This window comes from Melozone crissalis, unplaced genomic scaffold (assembly GCF_028551555.1).
Source record: "Melozone crissalis strain CALT ecotype California unplaced genomic scaffold, PUWL_Pcris_2 ptg000027l_1, whole genome shotgun sequence".
Classification (NCBI taxonomy): domain Eukaryota; kingdom Metazoa; phylum Chordata; class Aves; order Passeriformes; family Passerellidae; genus Melozone; species Melozone crissalis.
In genome coordinates, this window is record NW_026535805.1 from 87,876,970 (window position 1) to 87,904,404 (window position 27,435).

Sequence of the window (27,435 nt, forward strand, 5' to 3'; positions counted from 1 at the left end):
TTTCTTTTTTTTGCAAATTCAAAAATTGCTTACAATATTCCTTTTATTTTCTAAGCAAACTATCCTTCTTCTCAATGTGTGTACCTTTGCATTTTCAGCTTTTATGCATAGGCTCATATTTGGAAAGTGTTTAATTAGTCAGACAAGAAGTATTAGTTAATATTAAACATTTTTCTCTATCAAATATAATGCAAAAAAAAAAAACTAGTTATAAGGTCTTGCACCAAAAGTAGGAAGCTGATTTCGGTTTCCATAAAAAAAACCTTGGATGCTGCCTTAACATAAGGTACCATAAAGATCATATGTTACAAGCATAGCAGATGTTAATTCTTGTTATACACACCCACTCAGGAAGCCCTTGCACCCTGTTTAAAACTTTAAAAGAGTTTAGAGTAAGTGTTCAAAACAGCTGTGCTGAACTGAAGTACATTAAAGGTGTTTGGGTTTGGCTTGAATTAAATGCATCCTCTCCAAGGATCTTTTTCATTATAGTATGTGTTAATAAATTTGTTGCTCTACTTGCACTCTGTATTATGAGGTCTGATTTCTTGCTAATCACCACCCAAACCCACACAATTAATCACAGACTTTAATCTTAAGCACATGCTAAAATCTGAATGTGCTATTTTCTGGTCACTTGACTAGAAATATGTATATTTTAATAGGAGTCTAAGAATTTTTAATTAAACTGGTTTCAGATTTGTTGAATTACAAGTCGGATTTTTTTGATGCACATGAACTATTGAATATTTTCATGCACTTTGAAAGCAAAATGTCAGGTCTGGGTGTCCAGCTACTGTGGATATAGCATAAATGCCTTATTTCTCCTAGTCTGTAAAGATCTAAGTATTTAGTAGTTTTATTTTGTGGTAAACTATGGCCCCCATGGTGTATGTCATTCCTGGTTTAAGCATCGGCACTAATGGTTCAGCTACCTTATTCTGATTTTAAGTCAACTTTTATTAACAAACATACTGAAAGGAATACTCTAGTGTAATACAGCAGTTCTGGAATACTAACCTGCAGCCTTAATATTGAATTATACTGTAGATCAAAGTGTGCCTCCTTCTTAAGTCAGTCATGTTGGGTTTCAAAGTGCTACAGCAAGTGCTTGTTTAACTGTATTTGGTGAGAAAACAGTCACTGTTAATGTACTGTGACATTTAATACCACTTTTGTGTGTTATAGAGGCAGGCAGTACCTTCTTGGGAGATAGGAATTTGCTTGGATCTTTTACTTTTGTGCTTGCTTTATTTCTCAACCTCTATATTTGAAGTTCTTGTTAAATGTAATTTGACACCTTCATCCTCCTGTTTGAAAACATGGCAAAACAAATCAATGTGGATAAACTGGGGAAAAGACTCAACAGCCCACACACTTGATTAGCTTGACCACTATGGTGAAAATGAAGAAGAAATGATAAAACTTGTCCTTCTATTTTTTGGCTGGGTAGAGAAGAAAGAGGAATAAAGACAAGGAAGCCAAAGTTCTGGTACCATAGGAGGGGAAAATAGCAGAAATTGACAATTATAACTGACTTAAAAAGAAAAGAAACTTGTTTTTAACAACCTTTTTGTAACATAAGTGGGAGAAACAAAACAGCTCTGCAGAAATTTTTGACTGTTGGGATCTTCTTACGAATGGCCTGTCCAAAATGAAAACAAAATATATTTGTGCATTGTTGAACCAGAGAAATTGTCAACTTGATGAAATTTTGAGAGGTTACTCTAGTAAGCATTATTTTCAAATATTGGAAAATAATTTGTCAGTGAAATAAATTCTTTCCTATTTTGTCCACCCATCTATCTTTTCATTCATAAACTTTTAGATATTCTGCTCATCTACCTGAGGGTAAAAGAAAATGTTGATATGCATTTTACTGAGCATGTGCCTATAAAAAAATTGGCTCTGACCCTAACTTGTGTCAAGCACTTGGCATGGCTTCTGATTAGTAATTAATTAAATCAATGCCAGCAGACACTAATGGTATCTTTCTACAGAATGGCATGCCAGACCTATTAAGGATAAACTACTTGATACTGATTCCTGGTTTAGGTTTTGTCTGTTCAGCGGGGTATCTAGTCAATGTCATCATGTGAGAGATTAATTTAGAAAAAATGCTCTCAAAAATATTTCATTAAATCTAAACTCAAAGGATATTTTTTGCTTAGGCTGTACTACTTCTTGCTCCCTGGATAGGGAAGGTGCCAGGTTACTACAGGATCCAATTACTTAAACCAAGTTATTTAAAAAAAACACCAATAAAAAACTCCAAAACCCAAAACCACATTTACTCTCCTCCCCTCATTTTGGCTATAGCTTATCAGTTTTGATTCAGCAAGGTCCAAGAATATTGTGAGAGATTTAAGCTATGGTTCTGGTTGCAAATGAATTTCAGTACCACCAATGATTTTGAAAGTATATAGCAGAGTTCCTTGTGGACTTTAATTCCATTTCAAAGACTGTTTTTCTATTGAACACCTTTTTTCTGCAGGCAATGTCAGTTCCTGACAGCTGACAGACACCTGCAAGTACTACTTATTTTTATGGAAGGCACTTCTCAGGATTTGTCATGTTTATTGACCCTTTTCAGATCAAAAGGTCTGATTTAAATCTCTCTAAGTGAAAGAAATAACTAGAGGCCACAACTGTCCCTTAGTTGTAGTTATGTAAACTCAAATGAACTTCACTGCTCCAGAAGTTTAGAAGATAAACACTTAGGAGGAAAAAAAACCCCATTGATGATAATCTAAAGTAAAGCGTGATTATGTGAAGCTGCTGAATGCTGACTATCCAAAATTAACAATAGCATTGCAGGAGTGGAAATATTTGCCTGAGTATCTCGTATTTGTGATCAGTTCTAATTGCTTGTTTCAGGACAGTGAAAGAAGGAGCACATGAAAGATTTTTCTAAGCATTTTCCAAATATGGTAAATGTCACTGTCTACAAAGCCTGCCCTGCTTTTCCTGGACTGAGCTCACTGCTGAGCTAGTAAAACATACCCATTGCCCTACAAAAAATTTATGTAAGACTCTAGCATAGGAAGTTTTTGAACATCTATAATCTTTTTCTCTGTCTTTTCAGAAGGAGGACAAGTTTACAAGCAGAAATATAAGAGGAACAGTCACAATAGTTCTCATGCTGTATGGAGGCAGGTGCTTTGAACCTAAGAATAGGTTGCTCTGGGTATAATTATTGGATCCATAGGATCAAGTGCATTTTTAAAATCCAGGTATTAATAAGTCTAGGGAAGGTTGCAATTGCTTTCTCTGTAGTTGTGACAGAAACAACCTTTCTGAAGCAACCCTAGAAGAAGCCCAGCCTTTAGATTTCTAGAGCTGAGGTGTTAGCAAGCAACTGTTTTGGATGAGTTGTGTTTTGAGAATTGGTTATTTTATTAAGGAACTTTTTTGTTGCTTAGTAAAAATAAGCTGCCTGAATCACAGACAGCCTTAGGTTTGTCTTTAGAGGTCAAGCTGAAAGGACTGGATATTGATGTACTGCTATTACAGGGACAAAGTTAATTCTAATCTTTTTGCAAGGCTGAAGTCCATGTGGTTATTGTTAACACTAAAAGGAAAGTATATGTACCTGTGGTGTTAATGTTATTTTCTGATCTGTGCCTGACTTCAGAACATTTAAATACAAATTTTTACTCACTTTTAAAAGACAAAATATATCCTTGCTACATACCATGGAAGAGGTTCTCCCTTGCACTTCCCTTTGATCTGTGCCCTCTCCTTGCACGCTGGTGACCATGGCTGATGTGAAGTGCTCCCTTTCATCTGTCTCCAAGGAGCAAAATAACCCCTGGCATGGCCATGTTTTAAATGAGTGCACATGCTGCCAGGAGTTCTAGGCTCTAAGCTAAAGACAGGGGTTTCTGGCTCCATGAAGACATTTTAAAGAGCCAAACAGCAGAGGCTGAGCCCTGCAGACTATGGTGGAAGGTAACCAGCACAGATAATAGCCTTCCTTAACTGCTTTGCTACTATTTGCCTCTCATAAGGAAGATATTGCTGTAAAGGGAAATAGCTTCTAGCTACTTCTGTGTAGCTCTAAGAGAATAACAGCAAATGCCAGGAAAGTTATGGTTTGAATTCTGCAAGTTCTTGTGGTATAAGAAACATTGAAAGCTGCCTTGTCTATTGAAAATTGTGGATGCATGAGTCTTTGGTGGTGTGGAAGGACTAGGGATCATTTTTCAGCCTCTATTTTGAATTCCTGTGGGCTTTATCTTCCAAGTGACTGCAAGGTCTGTTATGTCCTTTATCTTGGAAGAGCTAAACCAGCCACAGCTAGAATGCACAAAGTTTGCAAGCATCTACAGACATGGCATACATTCGTGTACTGTTATGTGGGTGGCATAACTGTGACTTAACCTTCAGAATTCAAAATTGGTTTATCAAATAAGACCCCTTTTATTCTAAGCATGAAGCTCTGAAAAACAGTTTTTCCTTGGAAGTGAAGGATGAGTACCCCAGAACATTGTTTTTATACCTTTTGTTAGAAATAGTATGTGATTTCAAAATAGTAACCCTTGAAAGTAAATATATTCTTGTTAAACACAGGTCTTATTGCAATACTTTTCAGGGCTGACTATTCAAGGAGAGTCATTATTAATTTGTTAAATTTCTGTATCTTTTATCTTTAGAATTTTCCTTAGAGGGCTATTAAAAAAAAATAAAAACCAGCCCACAAACCCAAACCTCTTACCCAGTTTGGAAAATAAAATTAGTCTGTTTAGTGTCAAAGGTTAGGAATACTTCTTAAAATGTCTTCCCGATTACTTATTCTGGCAGCACTGCCATATTGAAAGGTGCTTGAAATCCTTAGGGATGAAAGTTGGCAGGTGCTATATGACTGCAAAATGTTATCTGTGACAGATCTAGGTCAAAATCCTAGTCATGGCAGTAAAATTCACCTTTGTTCCACGTGGGATTGTTGCAAAGGGCAGTTTTGAAGCCTTCATTGATTGCTCTCTGTGGCTCTTAGTGTATTAACTGAGTGCCATGCTGGTGGGGTGAACTGCTGCTTGGTATTGTTCCTCTGGGACTGCTTTTGGTTATGGAGCCCAAGAAATACTTGGTTCTACACAGATGTAGCAAAAGATGCACAGATGTCTTCACCAACTGCATGGTGGTATGGAGGGAAGGTAAGAAAACTATAATTGTTGATGAGATCTTATTTGACTGTTGAAGATCTAGGTTGTACATGAATGCCATGATTTTGGGTCCTAAATAGGTAACATAGAATTTTTGCAATGAAGCCAAAATCTTGGCAGGATCAGCTTCAACATTTGGATGAATATCCAAAAGAGACCGTGCGTGATTTGAACAGAGTAGTGCTGAACAGTAATTCTGGGTTAGTAAATAAAAGTTTTGACACTCTTTCTCTTTTTTTTTTATGAAATCAAGACAGGAATACCCCACATAATGTACTGAGGACTGGTTTTGAGGATTTGAATTTAGAGATTTTCAAGTGGTAACATGGATATGAATGTAATAACTGATTAGCTTGCAGTTCATAATTGAACTGTTTTATGGCTAACTTCACAAAGACCTCGTATTTTCAAATTGCTTTTAAAGTAATGTTTAAAAAGAGGTTTTCAAACTATTATACATTATTTTAAAAATTTTTTGATGGTTTCATTTTCTTGAATGTTTGTTTCAGTCTTATGTTTGAAATAGTGTGACTTTTTTCATTTGAACAGAGTTTCTGTATGTGCAATTTAAAAGTTGCACTCAAAATTTAATTTCTATATGTGAGAAAATTATGAATTGACATTTTTATTAAAATAATTGTATTTTGGTTGATAGCAATATTTTCGTTATATCTATGGTGGATATGCATATTTTTTGAAAGTTGCTATTGTTTTGGCTTCTTGGTATGACTGCTGGAAACATCTCTAATCCATTAACACTACAGGTGATTTTTAAACATTTTCTTGTATCTGTGCCTCCTAAATTTTAGTTTGTAGTAATTTATGTATATGACACAGCATTTGTTACTGTTTGAGTCAAAATTATCATCACTAACGTATCACAGTTTACACTGAAACTTTATAAACATAGCTTTGTTCTTTCCCTTTTTGGAGGCAGCTCTAATGCCCACTTCTCTGCAGACTTTTCTCCTTTGGTCTGTTGAACTCATTCTTACATGCATCATTCTTTACTTTTTTCTTGAACATGATTGAATATATTTACTGTAATATGTTATGTCTTGTATCTCTTAAACAGCAGCAAAACAGCAATAAAATCCGCTACCCAAAACTATTGCTCTGTGCCCTCTACCCCCCATGCCTGTTAATTTAAAGCCAACATACTTTGTTTGAACACAAAATTTACCTAATAGCATCTCCTCTGTGCCTACCAAAAGCATTAAAATCTGTTGTGCATTCCTTTTGTGCCTTCACCTAGCAGCAATGATGTGCAATTTATGTACTTCACAAAATTACTCCAGAAAGCAGATTTACTCTGGAAAGTAGAAATGCTAATGTAAGAGTGGTCTATTTCTCCTTGAAATAAAACAAAAAAACCAAAACATATTGGTAAACTTTGCAACGTGCTGTTCGATACAAATTTCATATTTAAATCTTACCTATTGGGTGTCTTGAAGCCTAACTGCAAGCTAAAGTAGGACAAAAGTTTAGGTAATTCTTCATCACCAGGATGTCACAAGTAGTAAATAGTAAAATGTAGTAGATAGTAAAATGCATCAATTTTATTAAAAACATTGGTCAAAATGTTTATCAGATTTTATGGTATGTTCTCTTTAGGGACACAATAAGTCTCTTCCAAGACAACAGAAATAAAATAAGATTTACCTCTTGTCATACCATTTCATTTTAGTGGGGCAAGTAAAACTAGCACTGAGTTTATGCAAATCAGTGCCTTATTTTTAGTATGATAAACCATAAAGTAAAAGACAGAGTGGACATTTAAATTGGAGTTGTGACAATGACCCCAAGACCACTAAATTCTATCAGGCCATTTGTTAAATAAAACATAACAGTTTTGAAGTGATTATAGGTAATAAGGGGACAAAATTCGCATCTGAGAGCTTTTTAAACTTGCATCTGTTAAAATTATCTCTGATATATGTACATTGTGAAATATAACGCTAAATCTTATTTCAGTCATCCAGAGTGTTTTTAACAAAAATTTACTGTATCAAGTTAGAATGTGGTATGCACTTGTGGGATATAAATTCTATTTGTTTATAATTTGTTAAATTATACACTTATTCTTTTGAGACCTTCTTCATCATGGCTAGGTTTCTGTCTATTAATGCTCTCTCATAACCACAATGAAAACACTGTTCCAAAGCAAACAATTGTTGCACAAAATAAAAGAAAACAATTACTGATGTGTTCTCTTCTTCTTGGATTTGAACAGCCTTGTACCATATTGTTTGAACTCTTTTACACATAGCGACTACTCTAATATATAATGACTGTTAGAGAATTTCTTTATAATGTAGTCTTATTTTGTATGCAATAGTCTAAATGACACTGACCTTTTTGAGCAATACCTTACATATGTGTAGGTATCTCACTAGAGTCCAAATAAAATATAAATTATATGTAGGTATCTCACTAGAGTTCAAATAAAATATAAATTACATGAAAATCACTTTCCAACCAAAATAAGTGAAGATCCCACAACATAGATCACACAAGTGACAAAAATTTGGTCTAGAAATTAAAATGCTTTCCTGATGTCTTTAGTTTGTCACTTTGGGATTTGTTTTCCATACACAAAATTGGCAAACATGCCACAGAGGGCTCTTAAAGAAGGAAAAAACCCCTACTTGTCCGCACTATGTGTATTTCTGTAGCGAATCATAAAAAGCCATGGAAAAATTAATTTGTGACCTTCTTTTTTCCATCTGACCGTTCAATGTGTTGATAATTTTCAGACTAAAGCTTTATAACTGTTCTATAACAATACATTCCAGAATGGAAGTGCCAAACACTTTTAAAGCAGTGTCATAAAAGGACAAAGTCAAGTCCTGTCCACAGTTCTTTTGGAAAGTATTGTAACTATTGTACAAATAGTTTGAGGCTTCTTTGACAGAAAATGCTATACTTTATGGAAAACAGAGGAAAATATCTGACCCACAATCTTTGAAAGGATCAAATATGTGGGCTCTCTTTTTAATGAAAATTTTTATTGAGATTTGCTGGTGTTTGCTATATCAAAATCTCTTGGCTCTACATTTTATGTGTGATTAAAAAGTTGAATTACTTGATGATAACACAGTAATTCCATTCAATGAATGTAAGGCTTCAAAGGTGCTAGACATACCTGATGGATGAGGTAGTTACAAAAAACAATTTTGTCTAGTTTTTGGATGAAACTTTCAGAGCTATTAAAAATAGTTTCTTTCTTACACAACACAAAAGCTGTTGTTTTGTTCACTAAGATCTAATATTCATTAATTGCTTCTCTAATTGCATTCTGGGTATTTGTTGGCTGATAGATTTATCTTTCATTGTTAGAAAAATCTGACAGTCACTAAATGATAGTAATTTAGCAAAGCAAATGCTGTTCAAATAGTGGCGCAAGTGGTGACTCTGCTTAATCACCTTTAAATAACTCCTATCTAGTTTTACACAGTGACAAAAACATTCAGAGGAGATGTAATGGAATTAATACTCAAACACAGCTCAGATGGTTGTGGATATGAACCATGTCATGCTAGATTTTTCCTTTGGCTGTGGTCTAATTTTATATCCTTTGAAAACAGTGATTAATGGTTTAGGGATTCTGTCTTCTAGGAGAGCTTAAAATTGAGCTTGAACTTTCTGATGTATGTGAATAAGATCAAAATTTTCACACTTGATATTTCAGATTTTTTTACTTTCCAAGGAAACCTTATTGACAAATATGGAAGCCATTAGGATGTTTCAACTTGACATAGGATGTAAAATAATTTTGCATACAGAGGTTATTGATTTGGCTAATTGTAAATCAATACAGATGAGTTTTGCTGTGGTGATGGAACTATTTGAGGGCGAAAACAATACACTAGCATATTGTGGCATTCTGTTGAAATATCTGTATTGGCTCCTGATGCGAAGTAGCATTTGTGTATGTGGTGTGCAATGCTGGAATAAGTATCAGCTTATATCTGTAATCACTTATAGAGATTATGTATTTTACTGTTATTTTTTAGCTTTCTTTAAGTGCTACTAAATGATGGGGGAGATTAAGTAACCTTCTTTCTGGCAATACAGCTAAATCCTCTATGGGCCCAAGAGCTCAAGAGGAGTTTACTTTAGTGCTGAAATCTGGTTGGAAGTTAAGCATCTATTCCCAGTACAGCATGAAAATTACACCAAACATACTGACAAGAGGAAAGAGTTCTTTTCATAATGACATTTCTAGCCATTAGCTTGTATTAAATATTTTATTTACTTGTTTGACCTTAGGCTTCAGTTTTAAGATTCTTTTTTCTGAGTTCTCAAATTCTTAGAAATCCCAGAGAGTGCTCAAAGAGTAGACATTTGATTTAAGGGGATGCACAGGGAGAAGTGTTTAAATTAATTTTCTTTTCTTAAATAGCTTTATTCTCAAATGGCATGATTTGAAACAAAGAAGTATTTTACATTAGGTAAAGGATTCATATGAATTCCAATTTTTCTTTAAAGGTTGTTTATATAATCAATACTAAGCAGCTTTTGGATAGACTACAGAACCTGGAGTGGGAGGTGGGAACTTTCTAGGAGAGATCTTTGCATATTTTTTTTGCCTTTTGAACATGAATCTGTATGCAGTTGATTATAGACTAGCTATGATCTAGACTACTCATGTAACATGAATTTAAATTTGGAATAAATACCTGGACTTGGAGGGTAAGCTTATTCATATGCCCAATTTTTCTTTTTTCATATCTTAGTTTTGGGGTAAAGACAAAGTTCTAGATGGCTTCAACTAAGTGATGTATGGGTCAATATTCATAATCTAAGATTGGTCTGCTGTAGTTTAGGTATTGCTTAAATTCTAAATAGATTTTCAAAGGTGCAGTGAAATTTATTTTTTGTGTTTAGGATTTTTGCAAATGTTTTATTTGAATTCCCCCTGTATGCTGTTTTCTCTCTAGGGAGTTTCTATGCATTAAGAAAAATTGCTTGGTTCCTCTCTCTGGTTGGAGCTATAAAAGGCAACAATGGAGCTATAAAAGGCAACCACATTTGTTTATCTCCATTTCAGGATGTTTGTTATTTTGGCAGCTGAGCACTTTCATTTTGCCCATTTACCAGTACTCCATGTACTCCGGTATTAAAGGGTACATTGGGACACTGGATTTTGGTTTTGTATTTTCCTAGGGCTGGTGAATATGGAACACTTCAAACTGGAATCCTAGAGGAATATAACTCTAATATAAATTTTTCAAGGATAGGACAGAATAAATGTATTTCTGTGTTTTCCTCATTTAATTACTTTTTCAATGTTGTTAGGCACTTATTTGCACTGTTAAGCTGTATTTATGCAATCTGGACTTGCAGCCCTTTTTTGAGAGTCTTCAGAATTTTACCATCTGAGAGATATCTTCTGCACTAAAGCTCTCTGAATACAAATGAAGAAATACATATTTCTGATGAGAAATGAAACACATTTTTTTGTTTGTTTGATTTTGCAAGCCAGACTGATACATGCATTCCAGGTTACTCCATGTCCACATGTCAGTCCAAGCCAAGAGTTACCTAATTTCCTCACTTCATTTGGCTGTAGACTCACAATTCCCAAACAGCCAAGAAAGGGTGCAGAGAGTAAGGAAATAATGAACGAGGTAGGGTAATTGCAGATGGATTTCTTAGCAGGTGTACTTTGACTACTATTGAAAAATATTTACTCTTTTCTCCTTCTTTTGAAATAATGTCCATGCAGACAGAATCTGTCTCTCAAGGACTTTATCTGGAAATCTTTTAGCTGTTATTGGATAAAGTTTCTTCTCATAGGTGAGGTGTTGAGCCCATCTAACACATAATAGTTGCAATGACAGTCACAGAGGGGAACAGATTTTTAGGTTTGCAGAGACAGTGTACAATGTTTCTGGGAACAGTTCCTCCTACCCTTTCAGTAGAGCTTTATTAAACTAAGTGCAAGATTCTGTCAAGCATGTCTATTTTTATTAAATATCTAATCTTAGCTGAATGATGTGGTCTTACAGCTCAACATCTGCTGCTATTTACTCAATAACTGTGAAGGTCTGGATGGTGATCCTGGGAAATACATTAGCACTAAGCAGATCCCCTGCTTACTTTAAAATAGATGATTAATCATTGCTTTCCAAATAGCCAGAGTGCTGTACTTGTCTTCTAACTTTCAACAGCACCTTGGTTTCTTCACAGCTGTTTTGGTTTCTCTGTTGTTTTCTTTCCCATTGAGTATTTTGGGATATGTGGGAAAATGGGGGATTTGGGTTGGATTTTTTTTCTTTCCTAAACTTTAACCCTGTGAATTCAGAACTCTGTGTGGTATCTAGTAATGGATTCAGGAACAGAACTATAAAAGGACTGAAGTTGAAAAGTGTTGAAACATCACAGTACTGAACATTATAGTGCCTAATTTTCAGACACCTGCTGATAAGAATTCACAGTTCTGAAATAGGTACATAGGCTTACAATACCAGGGAGAATTTTATAATGAGTATTTGGTATAAGATTTCTAGTGTATGTATTTATAGAACAAAAATAGACAGAGGGACAGTAGTGATAGTAGCTAAATTTCTTAAAGTATTTCCTGTACCTTCATTTTGCTAAAACCTGTCCCTCAGTAATAAAAATACTGCTGCCTTTAGGGAAAGGGGAATGGGAGTTCCTGTGTTCCAGTGTGCATTCGTGGAAGAGGGAGTGAGGTCTACACCTCTCACACAGTATTTAGCAAAAGCATAATAGTATTAAGCAATAAGTTTATAAGCTGAAAAGCTATAGGTTGCAAAGTCAATTACTGATCCACCTCCTTTGGCAAAAGGATTAAGGGGTTTGAGAGCTGCTGCTCATGTCCTCTGTGTAATGTTTTTGTGCCACTGTGCAGTCCAGAGGTGGAAGGCAAGCTGACAAGCTGAAGGAGTGCTGGTCTTCTGGTGCAGGGTGGACAGCCTCTCACTGGAGAGAGTGGAGTCAATTCCTCGGCTGGGATAAAAGACAAAGGCTCTGAGTTAATCCACACAGCAGCTTCTGCAATGGCTGGTATAGCAACTGAGTGGCAGAAAATGTGTTAAGAGAGGCAGTGGTTTAGCTGTACTAGGAAGGCAGTAGCACAGGAATTTTCCCCCTATCTCTTCTTTCTCCCATTGCATTTTATGGTGAGCTTTCACTCATTTTAATTAATGCAGTATAAAAAAGAGACTCTTCTGACTGAGGCTTCACTCCAACTGCTGAATAGGGACTCTTTTTGTGTGTTAGGCTAGAAAAATGTGTGAGCCATCTAATAGCACTGTGAAAATGCTGCAGAGACAAGTCGCTTCAGTTTTGCCAAGAGGTAAACTGTCAAGGTCATAAACATGTAGACTTTGTGCTTATTCCTTCTCTCAGTGTTCAGCAACACTAAAATAAAACAGTGTCCACAAATTCCAGCACTACAAACTGGGTTGTTGTTTTTTTTTCATTAAATAAGAGACAAAGATGAATAAGAAAAATCCTATTGAAAATTTTCAGAAAATCTCTGTTTGTTCTATAGAATGGCTTAAATTATTAAAAACCCAGTAATTTAATGTTTCATTAGTTATGGAGTTTTAGTGTGATATTTTCAGAGGTGCATCAAGGAATGTATGTAGTACAGTGAAAAACAGTTCTGTTGTTTATTGGCATTTATAGCCTGAGCTGTTTCCAGCTTAGATAGACAACGTGTCTGTGTGTCTTCAATAATAATTATTTTCTTTAATGACATCTATTTGGTATGATTTAATGATTGCCCCTTCCTGCCATCTTGCCTAAACTGTCAAAAGCAGCTCAGTAACCCAGCTTGAAAGATTTAATTTGACATACTTGAACACCATTAGAGATTTTGAAGGAAATTTTTCACAATTCCTAGTAATCATTATGACTAGTGTGACTGATGCTTTAGTAAATGGTGAGAATCCCTATACCAGATGCAAATTTATTCACTTTTTAGTTAGAAAGAGAGATAGGGAATCCACTTGTGTATTAAATGCTATCCAAACAACTCAGTCATATTTACTATTCTACTATGGGAAGCAAATCCTATGCAACTACTACACTAACTAGACTGGATGAGCCACAGGCTTGTTCAGCTTATACTTCCTATTGCTATTAAATATAAAAGATGGATTTTATGGTAAAAGTTCATGAGCTTAAAAATGCATGCAGGGTTTATTTTGTATATAAGTAGGTTGCATTTATGGAAACAATAAATATCTTTTTTCTTAAAATAGGTTTCTCTAAACATTTGAACTATATTGATTCTTCCACCTTTACCCATTACGGTGATGAAGTTTACTACTGAAAAAACAGCACCTACAAAATTTTACAATTTACTATAGAGTAAGCATTAAAAAAAAAAAAATCAATAGAGCTACTACATTTCTTGCTCCCCATCCCAAGTCTCTGTTTTTCTATTTTATGCCATCTTGTCTGAACTAACAGATTTATAAATCAGTTCCTTGAACAGTAAAATCATTTGCCATTTGGTGGAATTGGCTGACATTTCATTTTTGCTGTGCAGATTGCAGATAATGTTGACATTATTTCACTGAGCGCTGTACTACATATTGCTCATGACTGAATCTGAAATACTTTCACTCTCATAGTGTAAAAACCTGCATTTTCTCTGTAAAAGAAATGATGAAGCTTTCATTGAGATAAAATAATTAATGTTGCAATATGGTAAAATGAAAATGACATTGAAGTTACAAAATGAAACTCTAAAGTCAAAGTTAAAAGTGAAAGAAAACAATTCCATAGATCAGGTATTTACTCTTGATATCCCTAAATCTTGCATAGAAATGAACAACACTCGTGAAATGGGCTGAAACCCAGGCTGTATCAGCACTATAGCAGTGCAGGACTTGTCAGTTAGAGACATATACATTTCTGCTTGCATCACATGAAAATGAAAATTTATTTCAAGTTTTAGGCATGATCCCATTTTTTCCCATATGTGGTTATTTTCTCTGAAAAAGCAACCAGCTGAGTTGCAAAATAGCTTTAAGTGACCAGGAGCCCTGAAATCTGCCCATTTACTAGGCAGATTTTGTCAAGTTGACAGGCAATTGTTAATGAATATTTTTCTGTTATGTTTTCAGATCTATATCTACACATTTATTTGTAAATCTAACAATTATTTTGAAAGTTTTATTCATTTTATCTTTTGCTGAGGGAGAGAGATGGAATTTGAGAACTGATTTTGTCTGTTACCCTGATGCAGCTGGTGTGTTTCATCATTAGCATTGCCAGTGATCTTAGTTCCTTTTTCCTTACTGTATCCTTACGTATTTATCTCTTCCTTCTCAGTTATTCTTCTTTATATCTTTGATTAGTCATGTTTTGCCAGATAATAATTTTTTTTTTTTGTTTCTCTAACACATTATGGATCATGGGCTGTCATTCTTCATTCTTTGCCATGTTAAATTGAAACTTCAGCTGTGTTTGTTGTAATTGTCAACAATTAAGGTTACAGTTAGCAATTAAGTAACAGGTAGCTTTCTGTGATTGAAGATGAAAGCATGTCGTGTTGGTTGATTAATAGCTTTTCAGTTGTATGTTATACACACATAAATTCTTCTACTGACCAATTAACCAGATGTGCAATTAAGAAAAACAAGAAACCATCTGTCTTTGAGGTTCATTCCAATGCAGACCAGGGCATTCCTTATCAGTTTCTCTCTCCTGTTCCTTTCTCCTTACAGTTTCCTTGCCCCAGTGTGGATCCTTCCCATAGGATACTGTCCTTCACAACTGCTCCTGTGTGGGTCCTCCACTGGCTGCAGTTATTTCAGGAAAGATGCACCTGCTTTGGCATGTGGTCCTCCCTGGGCTGCACCTGGAACATCGTGTCCCCTGCTGCTCTTATATTTGTGTTGACAGGATTGTTTCTTCCAATTTTTTCTGCTCCCCGTTCTCTGCCCCCTGATGCCAGCCCCGCTAAGCATAGCCACTCAATACAGTCTAGTAAAAATATATTGATAAAAAATTGATTTCTCTGTAGCCATTCCATGTGGAGTAATTTTTTCACACATCTCAAAGACTTCATCAGCAGTTACTTATTTCCTACTATGTATGTAGATGAATTACTTGTTGCCAGGGAGACAGTGTTTTTCACTGTTTACACAGTATATGCTATTCAGAATAAGGAGCAAACATTATCTTAGTTGACATGTTTTTCCATTAAGAGCTAAAAGCACTTAAACCAAAATAGTTTTATTTCAGCACTGCAATGCAAAATATGAAATGATTGCACATTAATTTTGAATAAATATATGCTTTTTATATGGGGATTGGTGTTTCTGTTGTTCATTAGCATTAAATGAATATTTGAGTACTTACCTTCCCCAGAGGGGGCAGATTTTTATGTCTGAAAATATCAGGGGGTTTTTTATTTAATTTTTTTTTTTTTTTTTACAGGTAAAACTATTGTTGGGCATGAACCAAAGCACTAGATCTGAGCTGTCTGATTTTTTTAACCTTCTAGACAAGAAATAATTTTTTCCTAATTGTTTCCTAGTTTCTGTTTTTAAGGACCTTCAGCATCTGTAAAGCATACATAGTGATTAAATTTCTTTGGAGTTTACAAGTTGGGGAGATGGTACCATGTATGACACATGCAGGTGTAGAGCTACGTGTGTTAACAGGCAGAGGTTGGTTCAAATATTTTAATGAAGATATCTTCCACTGTTTTTCAAGTGACTTTCTTCACTGGCAGACTTGCATTTTGGGGCTGTTGCAGGCAAACATAAAAATATGTTTTCCAGAAAAACAGCTTATAGTTGGCCAGACTAGCAGCAGAGATTTACAGCAGCCTCATCAGAAACATAACATTCTTGTATTGTCTTGAAGCCTTCTGTTTTCACAGATGATCAAGCAAACAAAAATTGTGTGATTACTTAATCAGCTGTGAGAAACTGACTTTGTAAAATGTGCATTATAATCTTCTGTCTGCAGAGGCTTTGCTGCCTGGTCTTGTTGCTGCTTCATCACAGCACTACACTGATGAAATCATGGGGGCAGTGACTAATGGCAGTGCTTTCTCATTTTCACTTTTGCCATAGATTTTCTTGCAATTCTTAATATCGTCTAAAGTTGGTTTCTAGACAGGCAGACGAAATATCTTCCTGCTGTTTTGCATTGCAAAATAAAATTTTCCACCTATATTACATCCTTAAGTCTGCAGTGAATAAGATGAATTTGAGTATTGTGTTTGTCTTTTCCCCATGATTTCTGCTTAGTCATGTGGTCCTTTTGTTTAACTCTTGCCTGAATTTCCCTTTCAGCTAAGCCACCAAACTGATGTAGAGGGTTAAGCCTAGGATTCTCCATAGGTACAGATGAATGCAACCAGATATCATTAAACATTTTATCTGTGACTTTTCATGCTGGTTAAAAAAAAGTCACACTTTTTCTTCCTGCCTTTAAAAAATTGGAAACAACTTCTGATATTTTGGTTTTTATATATGCCAAAGGTTGTCAAGTGGACTTGGATGGTTCCAGCTTCAGCAAAAATACTAAGTGTAGCAAAATCTGTTCCACATGACATTTAGGTCTGGGGATACAGAGAATTCTGTTGCACTCGGGCTGAATTAGGCTTGATACTGCAGTATTAATCAAGGTGTGGAAAAGATTGCACCTGAAAACACAGATACTAGCTCATTCTGTCGTATGCCTCTGATATTCCAGCCACCCTAGGATACAAGATTAGTAAAAAAGCAGCACTCTTTCTTTACCTAATTTGCTGTTTTAAAATGTAGTGTTGATATGATGCAGCATTGTTATGAGGAGAAAAAAATGCTTTGGCAGTCCCTGCTGTTTTCCTTTCCCTTGTTCATGTTGGATTTTTATTTGTACCCTGTATGTGTTTATGATACATAAGGTGTTGTATTCTCTGTCTTATGCTCTAAAATCAGTTTCACTAATACTCACAGTTGCACTCCTTGGTCTCTTGGAACTAACCACTTGTGGTTTTTGTTTATACCTGTAGGAGTCCCTCCTAGTATCTGGAGCTTAAACCTCCAAGAACTCTGCCATAACACGCCCATCCTCAATATCTTTTTTTAAAGTTCACCAAAAACTTTATTACGTAATGAAAACTGCACTTACAATGGGATTGGTCATGGGAGATGAAGAAGTCTTTAATCTGGAGTAATACACAATGGCTGTCAACTTCCCTAACCTGGTGTTGGCCCAATATTTTTGTCACAGTGGGCAAGTTCACACAGCTCACCAGGGTGGATTTGCAGGCTGTGGTTGCTTTGTTTCCATGGCCATAGAACTGAGCATCATCAGGGTAGTGGCAGACAGGAACAAACAAATTTAGTGTGTTCAGATTCGTGAGTGCATTTCTTCTTTGCTTTCCTGGATACATGTTTGGGTTATGCAGGACAAAGGTGAAGTGAGGAAAGGGAAAGGAGATCTAACACTAAGACAGGTTTCGGGACTTAGTTCATAGGCCATTATCAGGGGTCATATAACCTTTCCTTGCCCAGTAAATGATAATCAGAAGTATTAAGTGCTACATTTAATACGTCTAAAAAATGTTGTGTTGAGCAACAACCATGAAAAAATTGTGAAAATCAGCTTTTACAGAGCTGCTTTTTCAATATGGCTTCCTATATCAGATGGACTTGAGAGACTAATATTGAATTCAACAGTCTGAAACTCTCCTAACATTCAGTATGAAACCATTCCTTTAGAAAGTGAGGCAAGCTTGTAGGAGCTGTGGGAACAGGGGCCAGCAGTCAGACTGCCCTCATTATTCTCAGATGACTCAGCTGATAGATTGGGAGAGCTGTGCTTCCTCCTACTCTTCTTTGGCCATATTTATTCCGTTCCTCTGTAGAAGCCCTGTTGCTGTGAGGAGAAGGATGCTGCTCATGCTCATAGTGATAGCCTAGATCATCTTCCAGGATGGTGTTCTTAAGCAAGGGAAAAAACATGGACCTCAAACCTTTGGCATAAACCAGAAGTTGGAATCTGCATCTCAGGCAATTTTATCTTCAGTAGACTGACCAAGAAAACCACCCCAATTATTTTTGTAGAAAATGACTGTTTTGAACAGAGCCCACTAGTTCTAATGGTGATTTTGACTATCTGCTAAATCGGGATCTAATATTATTTCACTTTGAACTCTGGCAGAGAATTAGTCAAATTCTTGCTGACAGTGACAGTTCAAGTTATGTTTTAAAGGAGAATGTAAATGGAAGAGAAAATGTGTTAAGAATTTTAATCTTGGTATGATGCCTAAATCTAGATGGGACACATCTTATTTGTCTCTGTGTTGGTTGTAACTGCTATGCATTTATATAAGTGGTGCCATTTCTGGGATAGCAGGATTTTATTCTGTCTCATGCAAAACATTCTCTTTCCAGCACAGAAAAAAAAAAGAAAAGAAATTCTTCATACAGATCAGTATGAGTCAGATATTAAAGTCTGCAGAGCAACTCATGAATTCACAGGAAAGATTCAGTCATATTATGCAGGAAATCCTAGAGACATGAAAAGCACTTGAGTAATAAAATGAAATTTAAGGGACAATTAACTGATCTTGACTATGTGTAACCTTTGGGATAATTATGATTTCAATGTGGTTTTTTAGCTGTATAAATAAATAATAATGGTCTATTCCCTAAAGTTTAAATTTACATTCAGCAGCTGTGGTTTAAATGCTAATAGATACATGTGATTTCTCTTTCCTTGTATCTAGATCTTAATGTTATCATAAAAAATTAAATGTTTGATGATAGTCTACTGGTTAAAAAAATTATTATTATTATTATTATTATTTGTTTAAAGATCAAGATGACTGACACATTTTTTTTCAAACTCAAATTCTTCAGGCTTTAGAACAAAATGTTCTTGTAAGTTCTTTGAGTGACTTCCTGTGCAGAATAACCCATTTGTATTCAACAGTTGCTGCACCATATCTTCAAACCTGGAAATCCATTTTCACTGTTTTAATAATGCGATACACCCTTCTTGTAGGTAAACTGTCTTTTAAGTGACATTGATATTTACATTTCTTTAATAATTCTATTCCTCTCTAGGTTCTAGACAATGAAGTCCATAATTCCTTCGGTAAAATTTAAGGTATAATAACATTTAGGAAATTCTATAGAGAGGATTTTTAGGCCAGACCTGAGACCTAGTGTTAGAGATTGAGTAAAACACTTTATTGTCTGCTTAACTCTCAGTGTGTGAATAATATTTGAGCAAACATTATTTAGTAACACTTTATCACTACTGCATTGTTATGATTCAAAAAATATCTTATTATTCTGGTCATGTTTTGCTGAATTTAAAACAAATTAGTTGTATGTTAACAAAAAAGATGTATTTTTAAATATCTTATTTTAAAAGATGTTTAAAATCAACTCTAAAGCAGTGCTTCAACTCCACACATAGATGTCTTGAACCTTCCACCTATTCATTCGTGTGCTTTCTGTCTTCTGTATATTGAAAAGTCTTTTTTATATATGAAATTTTCTTTTTTTGTGTTTAGTGTTCTCTTAGGAATGGAGAAAATCTTATTTATATAGGATGCTTGTTTTATTAAATCCCCCAGATCTATCTCTCATGGAGCCTCTTGTTAATTTTAAGACACATTCAACCATCTACATCTTTTGTGCAGATGTTCACCCTCTCCTACCCAAAGGTCAATGAAACCAATTTGTAGCAGACACTGTGGTTCTATCCCGGTGCAGTTAAAATATAATTAACGATTCCAGGACCACTTTTACTTGCAACTAGTTTTGTGGATTTTTTTAAATTCTGTACTTTTTATGAACATTGCAATGCTGATTAAGTGTCACTATATGTCACGACTACAAAAATAACCTCCAGTGATTACTTCTAGTTAAAAATGCATTGAAGTGCCAGAAAATGTCTCCAACTCTTACATAAAGAATAAGGCTACAAGTCTCATAGTTTAATGTCTTAATACACTGCTGAGTGTGAGGCCATTGCATAGAAAGCTGATCTATAAAAATACTTCCAGATCAATAAAACCAATCCTACATGCATAGCTGACATGGCAAGAGGATTGTTTCTACAGAAATTTTTACAAGAAGAAATTTCTTTTTTTGAACCATGGTTTCTTCTTGGGAGTGTAAATATTCTCCCCCTGCCTAAGTGACAGGGAAATATGACAAAAACTGTTCAAAAGAATAATGCTTTGAATCTGTGATGCTGGGGATGATAAAAAGAATTTTAGTACAGGAAAATACTAAAGATGGAAATGTTTAATTAGTAATAAACCAGTACATTATTGCTCATAATCACAACTGCACAAAGCTGCAATGAAGTGCTTTTCAGCATTTATTCTTCTTTTCTCCTTTGAAGGAGAAATTTGTGGGTTGTCAGGGACAAAATGAGTTTGCCTTATTCCTAAAAAAGGAGTCATCTGCTGTCAGTATTTAAAAAGAAAAAAATGGTTGACAACTGGAGGTGGAGTTTTCAGTCAGGAGAATTAAATAATGGATGATCACAGGGTACAGGCCCTAAAACCATGCAGCCCATGTGACTTATGTCTATGGCATCTGTGATTCTCTGACCTTAGAGTGGCATGCAACTAGAGAACAATAGGCTTAGAAATCTGGTTGCTCTTCAGCAGGCAAATATATGAAAGATTTCTGCAATATGTACAGCCAACAAAAACTCTATTATTGTTGTTAATATCTGACACAGAGGTGCTAAATTGTGTACAAAGAAGGGCAATAAAATTGATGAAGGCTCTGGAGCACAGGTCTTGTAAGCAGTGACTGTGGGAGCTGGGGTTTTTAGCCTGGAGGAAAGGAGGCTTATAAGGAGATCTCATTCTCTCTGCACCTACCTGAAAGGACACTGTAGCCAGGTGGGGATTGATCTCTTCTCTCAGGTAACAAGTGACAGGACAAAAGGAAATGGCTTCAGGTAGTGCCAGGAGAAACTTATATTTGATATTAGGAAAAAAATTACTTCAGAGAAAAGGAGCAAACTGCCCAGGGAAGTGGTTGGGTCATCATTCCTGAAAGTATTTAAAAGATGTGTAGATATGGCACTCAGGGACGTGGTTTGTTGATGGATTGGCAGTGCTAGGCCAATGGTTGGACTCAGTGATCTTGGGAGGTCTTTTCCAAGCTAAACAATTTAGTGATGCTTTATCATGATTGGCTTGAAGGCACTTGTGATTGTCTGATGCACTGAGTCTGGCAGGATTTGGAATGGTAGACTTGTGGTGGTGGCAAAACAGTAGCAGAAAAATATTTCTGTTCATTATAGAGGAGAAATGAAAGGTGGAAGGGGCTGAAATGGCAAGAGCATTGACAAGAGTGTAAATGCACCTTAAAGGTGGTATTTGAAATGCGCTTCAGAAAAGAACGATCAAAGATGCTCAACAGCTTCCATGTCAGAAATAATTCAGTAGGACACTTCTCTTAACTAAGAAAAAAGGGACAGCTGAATGGGTTTATAACATAGGACTGTAACATAATGAGCAGCGTGGAGAAGGTGAATACAAAGGTGAATACACAATGACTGCTCACTCTTTGTTCCAATACAAGAACCATGATACATCAAATGACTTGAACAGGGAACGAGTTCAGTGGAAATTCCTGCCTCAAAACATTGTAGGCACTAGAAGTTCATGGGTATTCATGCAGTGGCTGCATTCAATGGGCCTTTATTCCATGGATTTGCCCCAAGGACCTCTTTAGCAAACTGGACCTCTGGTTCGTGTCAAGACCTTAACATACATACTATTTGAGAAGGATAAAATCATTCCTATGAGTGCTCCCTTGAATATGTTTTTCCAGCATGATCAAGATTGGACATTTGTGAGGACAATTTATCGGGCTGGACAGACCCATAATCTGACCCAGGATAGCTTTTTATGCTTGCCATCTGAATCCCCAGAGGAGTGATGCTTTTGTCACTTTTGTCTTGTCAGTTTATGTACTCTAGCAGTCAAAGGTTTGTGGGAAGTTACAGTGTCCTCAGAATTAGAAATATTTTTTTTCTTCTGTCCTAGCTCTTGTGCAACTGAATGGCACTGATTCTTTGTATTTTAGGATCATCCTACCTGTAACAAAAGCATTAGTAGAGAGACCCATTGTACTATTATTGGGCTTTAAGAACAGTGACCTTGCCTTTAAAATATTATTTGTGTGCTATTCATTTAAACTATAAGAACTGTATATAAATAAATATGAATGGTTGTTATTTTTATATTTATTTGTAAAAAAGCATTTAAAGTCAGGAATAAATTTTAATTTTTCAGAAATAAGGCCTACAGAAGGTTGAAGTATGATGTTCTGCTTCATCTAGGGAGACAGCAGGTACCAGTAGACTGCATCAGAAACATTTTCAGCCCTCTGAGGGAGGAGAGTGCTTGGCAAATATAACACACTAGGAAAGAATACTCTCTGAAAGTTGGGAGGTCACGGGAGCTGTGGGTCTTTGCAGAAAAGCTTTTCTGGTTTAGGAGCTTTTCTGGTTTAGGAGCTTTTCTGGTTTAGGAGCTCCTGCCCACCACTCTAAGGAGAAAAACACTGTTTATGGACTTGTACCTTACAGTGATGGTTCCTCCTAGCGAAGGTTCTTCCTAGGCAAAATTTGCATTTAGCTGAGAAAGAAAGAAGAACTCTTAAGAAGGGAAGTTTCCTTAGGTAGAGCTTGTTTGATAGCATTATTAGAAAGAGAAAGTAACAAAAAAAAAAAATCAATGCTTCTCAGAAACCATTAGGAAGTTATTATTATTAATATTGCTTTAGCTGCTGTATTGCAAAGAAAGCTCCTGCATCTACTTTTTCACTTAGGCTGAAATCAAGTAGGACTACTTTCTTTCCTTTATTATTCTTAATCTAGTTGAACTGTAGTAGTACTTGGGATTAGGTTGAGGGTGTGTATTTTCCTTTAGTAATTAAAAACTCCTATATTTAGTGACCATGCAGACATCAATAAAAAAAATCTCCTGTGTAGACAGAAAATCCCACAGTGTAGTTTTTTAATTTATATTTGTATCGAGCTGACTCGTGGCACTTCAATTTTCCCTAGTGCATAAAAAGAGAGAAAAAAATCCTCTATTAAGTAATTAGTTGTCTTGTTCTTTGATCCTGGGTCTCTAACAGTGACAATGTTTGTGTAGCAGTGTGTTTGCATTTAGATTGTGACTGCTGCGGTGTTAAGTCCTCAGGGTGGTGAAATGCTGGAACAGGCTGGCCAGAGAGGTGCTGGTTGCCCTGTCCCTGGGGGCATTCGAGTTTGGATGGGGCTCTGGTAAGCCTGATCTAGCTGAAGATGTCCATGCCCATAGCAGAGGCATTGGACTAGCTGACTTTTAAAGGGCTCTTTCAACACAAGCTGTTCTGTGAATAAATGATTCTGTGCTGTCTGAGTCTGGAATGTGAAACTTGTTATACTAGGGAATTAAAGAACACTATATACTGAGCACTCTGTTATGATACATTCAGAGAAATATACTTACCGTTTACTAAAAGGCTTCACCAGATACATGCCTTAGGATGCCTTTTTAAATATATCACTGCTGAACCTGAAAAGGGAACTCATTATTTATACAGAAGCAGTGGGCCAAAGCAGTAAGAGATCATGACAATCATCTTGCATAAAAAAAATTGCTTTATACTGTAAAATTTCCCTTACCAAATCAAATTCCTAGATACCATGCTAGGGAATTTTAAAAAGAAATTGTTAACACACCCATTGTTTTAAAAATGTCCAGAATGGAATATAAAGAGCTCTTGAGGGAGTCTCTTGTTGGGTTATGGAACGAGAATGCATGTTTTTATGATGTCTAGTCACAGTGTGCAAAAGTGTTAACCAATTTATCTTCCTAGGGGAGGAAGATTCACAGCACTTTGTGATTAAAGAATAGTGTTGTGAATTAATTAATTTTTAATTTTTCTTAGTAATTTTTCCTTTGATTCAAATAAGATTCATAAAACAAATACCAATATTTCTATATGTATAAAAATACTTTGGTAATTTAATACAATTTAATATCTGCTTGAACATTCACCTCCTATGGATACTGCAAATAGACGTAGAATAAAACATAACTAACACTGAAATACTTGAGAAAGCTGGAAACATGGAATATACAAGTTAATAATCTATTTAATTTGTTAATATTTTAATCACTTACTTAAACAACTAGAATACAAAATATCAATAGTTCTGTACAAAATAAAAATATTCAAATTTTCAGAGTATGCAACCTCATATAATCTCAGCATTTATCTGTGCTCCAGGTTGGTAGCATCCCATACAGACTACGGTTACCCCAGTGATTTCTACCATACTAAGAACCACATTCTTTTAAAAGACTCACTATCACTGCTAGTTTTGTTTATTTTTTTGTAATCAGTGAAAATCCAGCTAGTCAGGTATTTTGTGTGCCAGTTCCAGATCCACAGATCTGCATTCACAGAAACATTTTGTGGGAGAAAGTTCCTGCATGTTACAAAGACATGAGAATTTATAAGGGTGAGAATTTAAACTAGGATAATCAGAGAGTAAAGGTCAATAATCATAGATTATTACTGTAGATTAATTCAAAGCACCCATATAAAAGTTGATTTCTAACTGCTTTGTAATTAGAAAATCAAAATATGTGGTTTTTTCCTTCTTTTTTTTTTAATTGAAAGATTTTAGCTAAAGTCTATGTAGAATTATATTCTGGGATTTTTCTTTTAAGAGATAAAAGATAATTATTAAGTATCTTTTTTAAAGTCATAACAAAGTGTGGATCTGATTGTTAAGGAAATAAGGAAAAACCTGAGTACCCCCAAGGTGCCATCTATCAATCATACAAGAGAAAGAGAGCAAGAGCGGCTGACTTCTCTGCAAATTTGAGATCTGAATTTGTAACACTTCCAAAAGCTCATTCAGTATTGCCTGAAACAAGTGTTTTTCTGTTTCTGGAAAATATGGTCTAGGCAGAGAGGATAAATCATTGCTAATGAACTGTAGTTTGCTGCCATGGTGTGTAACTTATTCCTCCCAATAATAACTCATTCTTCAGTACTTGATGCATGTTTTAGGAGCTTTGAGTAATGAAGTAAATACAAGAAAAAGGTTTCACAGCTCTAGAGCAACTGGCAGCTATCATCTCTGTCTTTAGAAGATGCATTCTGGATACTGTGAGTGCAGAGTAGATGGTGAGAAAGATTGCAATGCAGATGTGAGTGGAGCTTTTGAGGTGGGAGTTTTGGGACAGAAGTGCAGGGATTTAATGTACCAAGGGAGCAAAGCAGATACCAACAGGGACAAGCAGCTAGAAGAGACTCAATGGGCAAATATTATCTGTCCATTAGAGGTAAATATTCAGATTTCAAATTTTAAAAATTTCGATAGTTGAACGATACAGAAGAATTAAAACGAATGTATGTGTTTGAAGGAAATTCCTTCTGTTTGCGGCACTGGGTTCAGGTATTTGACCTTGGGTTTTGCAAGAAGGTGTTTTAAACAACCAATCAAACAAACTAACCTTCATAGTATTTTCTTCATCCACGGATGAGAGGCAAATCCCATGCACTTGAGCAAAAATAATGTACTCTGAGACTTTTTGAAAATACTGATATTGATTGCAAAATTGTGAGTTTTGCCCTTATTCTTGACTTTCTTGTTCACTGTTTTGAAGCTTTTAAGTCTTCCTGGGCTTAATTTTCTCCTATCTACCCTCTGCTCTCTTCCTAAGTGTTTAATTTTGCACACAGTGTCAGGTAGGCTCTTCTGACAGTCATTTACCCCTGTGGGCTTTGATTTGATGCTTCAACTCTGGCATGTAGCCCTGTAGATTTTTCAAACTTTACAAATGTAAGGTAGGAAGAATTAATACAAATTTCGACTAGTTTTGGGTTGGTTTACTTTTTTTCTTCTAAATTTCTAAATTCATTCATTTGGGATTTGTAAAATAATTAATCAGTTAATTCATTACTCATTTCCAAAAATATTGAGTAAATACCATCCAGACTTTTGGATCAAATGATCAGTTCTTAAAATAATTTTCAGAGAGATTAACAAAGATATTGGTGAATATTGGCAACTTACTTTGGCAAGGGAATGTCAATGTATGGCAAATTGAGGCGTTAATAAACTGCTTAGAGAAAATAAAAGGCAGTGCCATGGAATCACTTAGTTGGAAATGAAGGAAGAAAGATCATAACTAATGATACTTGGAGATATTGTTTACTGGATAATCTAACCCTAAATTTATTTATTATATCTGTGCTTAGGCTATCGATAATATAAATTTTTCATTTCACTGTAGGTATTAGGAAAATTTGTTTCTCAATAATAATAAAATTAAAATGTAATACTACATTAACACAAAGACACAGGGAATATACAGCATAAGCTAATCTGTGAATAAATGAAATATAACAGTTGTAGATGCTATGCACTTAGAACCAAGAAAAATACTTGTAATATGCAATTATCACCTTGGAAGCACTTGCACTTTTGCAATCAAACCCCATGTGGCTGATTTTAAGGACAAATGCACGCATATCAAACCAAGCCCTTCAAAGATTCTTCAAACAGAGAGAAATGGAAGGGCAAAAGTAAACAAAAATAATTGTAAGAAAAAGTAAGAAAGAAAAAAATTAAAAAGCAATCACTCACCACCAGTAGACCAATACCCAGCCAATTCACATGCAAAACCTACTTTGGAAGAGCTCCATCCCCAGCTGTGGTGCTGAGCATGGTATTAGCTCCTTTGGAATGCTGCTTTGGCCAATGCAGGTGAGCTGCCCTGGCTTTGTCCCCTCCCAGCCCCTTGCCCTGTGCCAGCCTTGCTGGGGTGCAGTGAGACACAAAGAAGGCCTTGACACTGCGCAAACTCTGCTCAGCCATATCAAAAAAGTTGGTGTGTTATCAACACTGCTTTAGCCGAAAACCTAAAACAAAGGACCCTTCATGTTACTATGAGGATAATTAACTCCATCCCAGCCACAGCCAGGAAATGACTGAACAAGCATGTTCAGTTGTTTTGCTTCTAAGCTTTCACATGCTTTGCTTTCCAGCTAGAAAAATTGTAAAATCTGTGGGTTTCCCAGTTTTTGTTGGCAGCATTGAACAGTGGGAAAGAGTGGTCTAATCTTAGATTACTATATACCAAATTTAAGACAACATGAGTATTTTGAAATTTCAGTTTGAAACTTCTATTTAGTTAAGCCTTTTGTTAAAGGACATAAGTTGACATAAGTCTAAGTGTAAAATAACTCAAGTAAAAGGGGAAACGTAAAAGTCTGAGATACAA

The 27,435-nt window shown here is 35.6% G+C and overlaps 1 protein-coding gene across 4 annotated transcripts in view; it reads left to right on the plus strand.

Moving 5' to 3' along the window:
• The window catches only part of GRIK2 (glutamate ionotropic receptor kainate type subunit 2), a 352,900-nt gene that overhangs the window by 71,783 nt on the left and 253,682 nt on the right, over positions 1 to 27,435 (plus strand). The window lies entirely within an intron of this gene.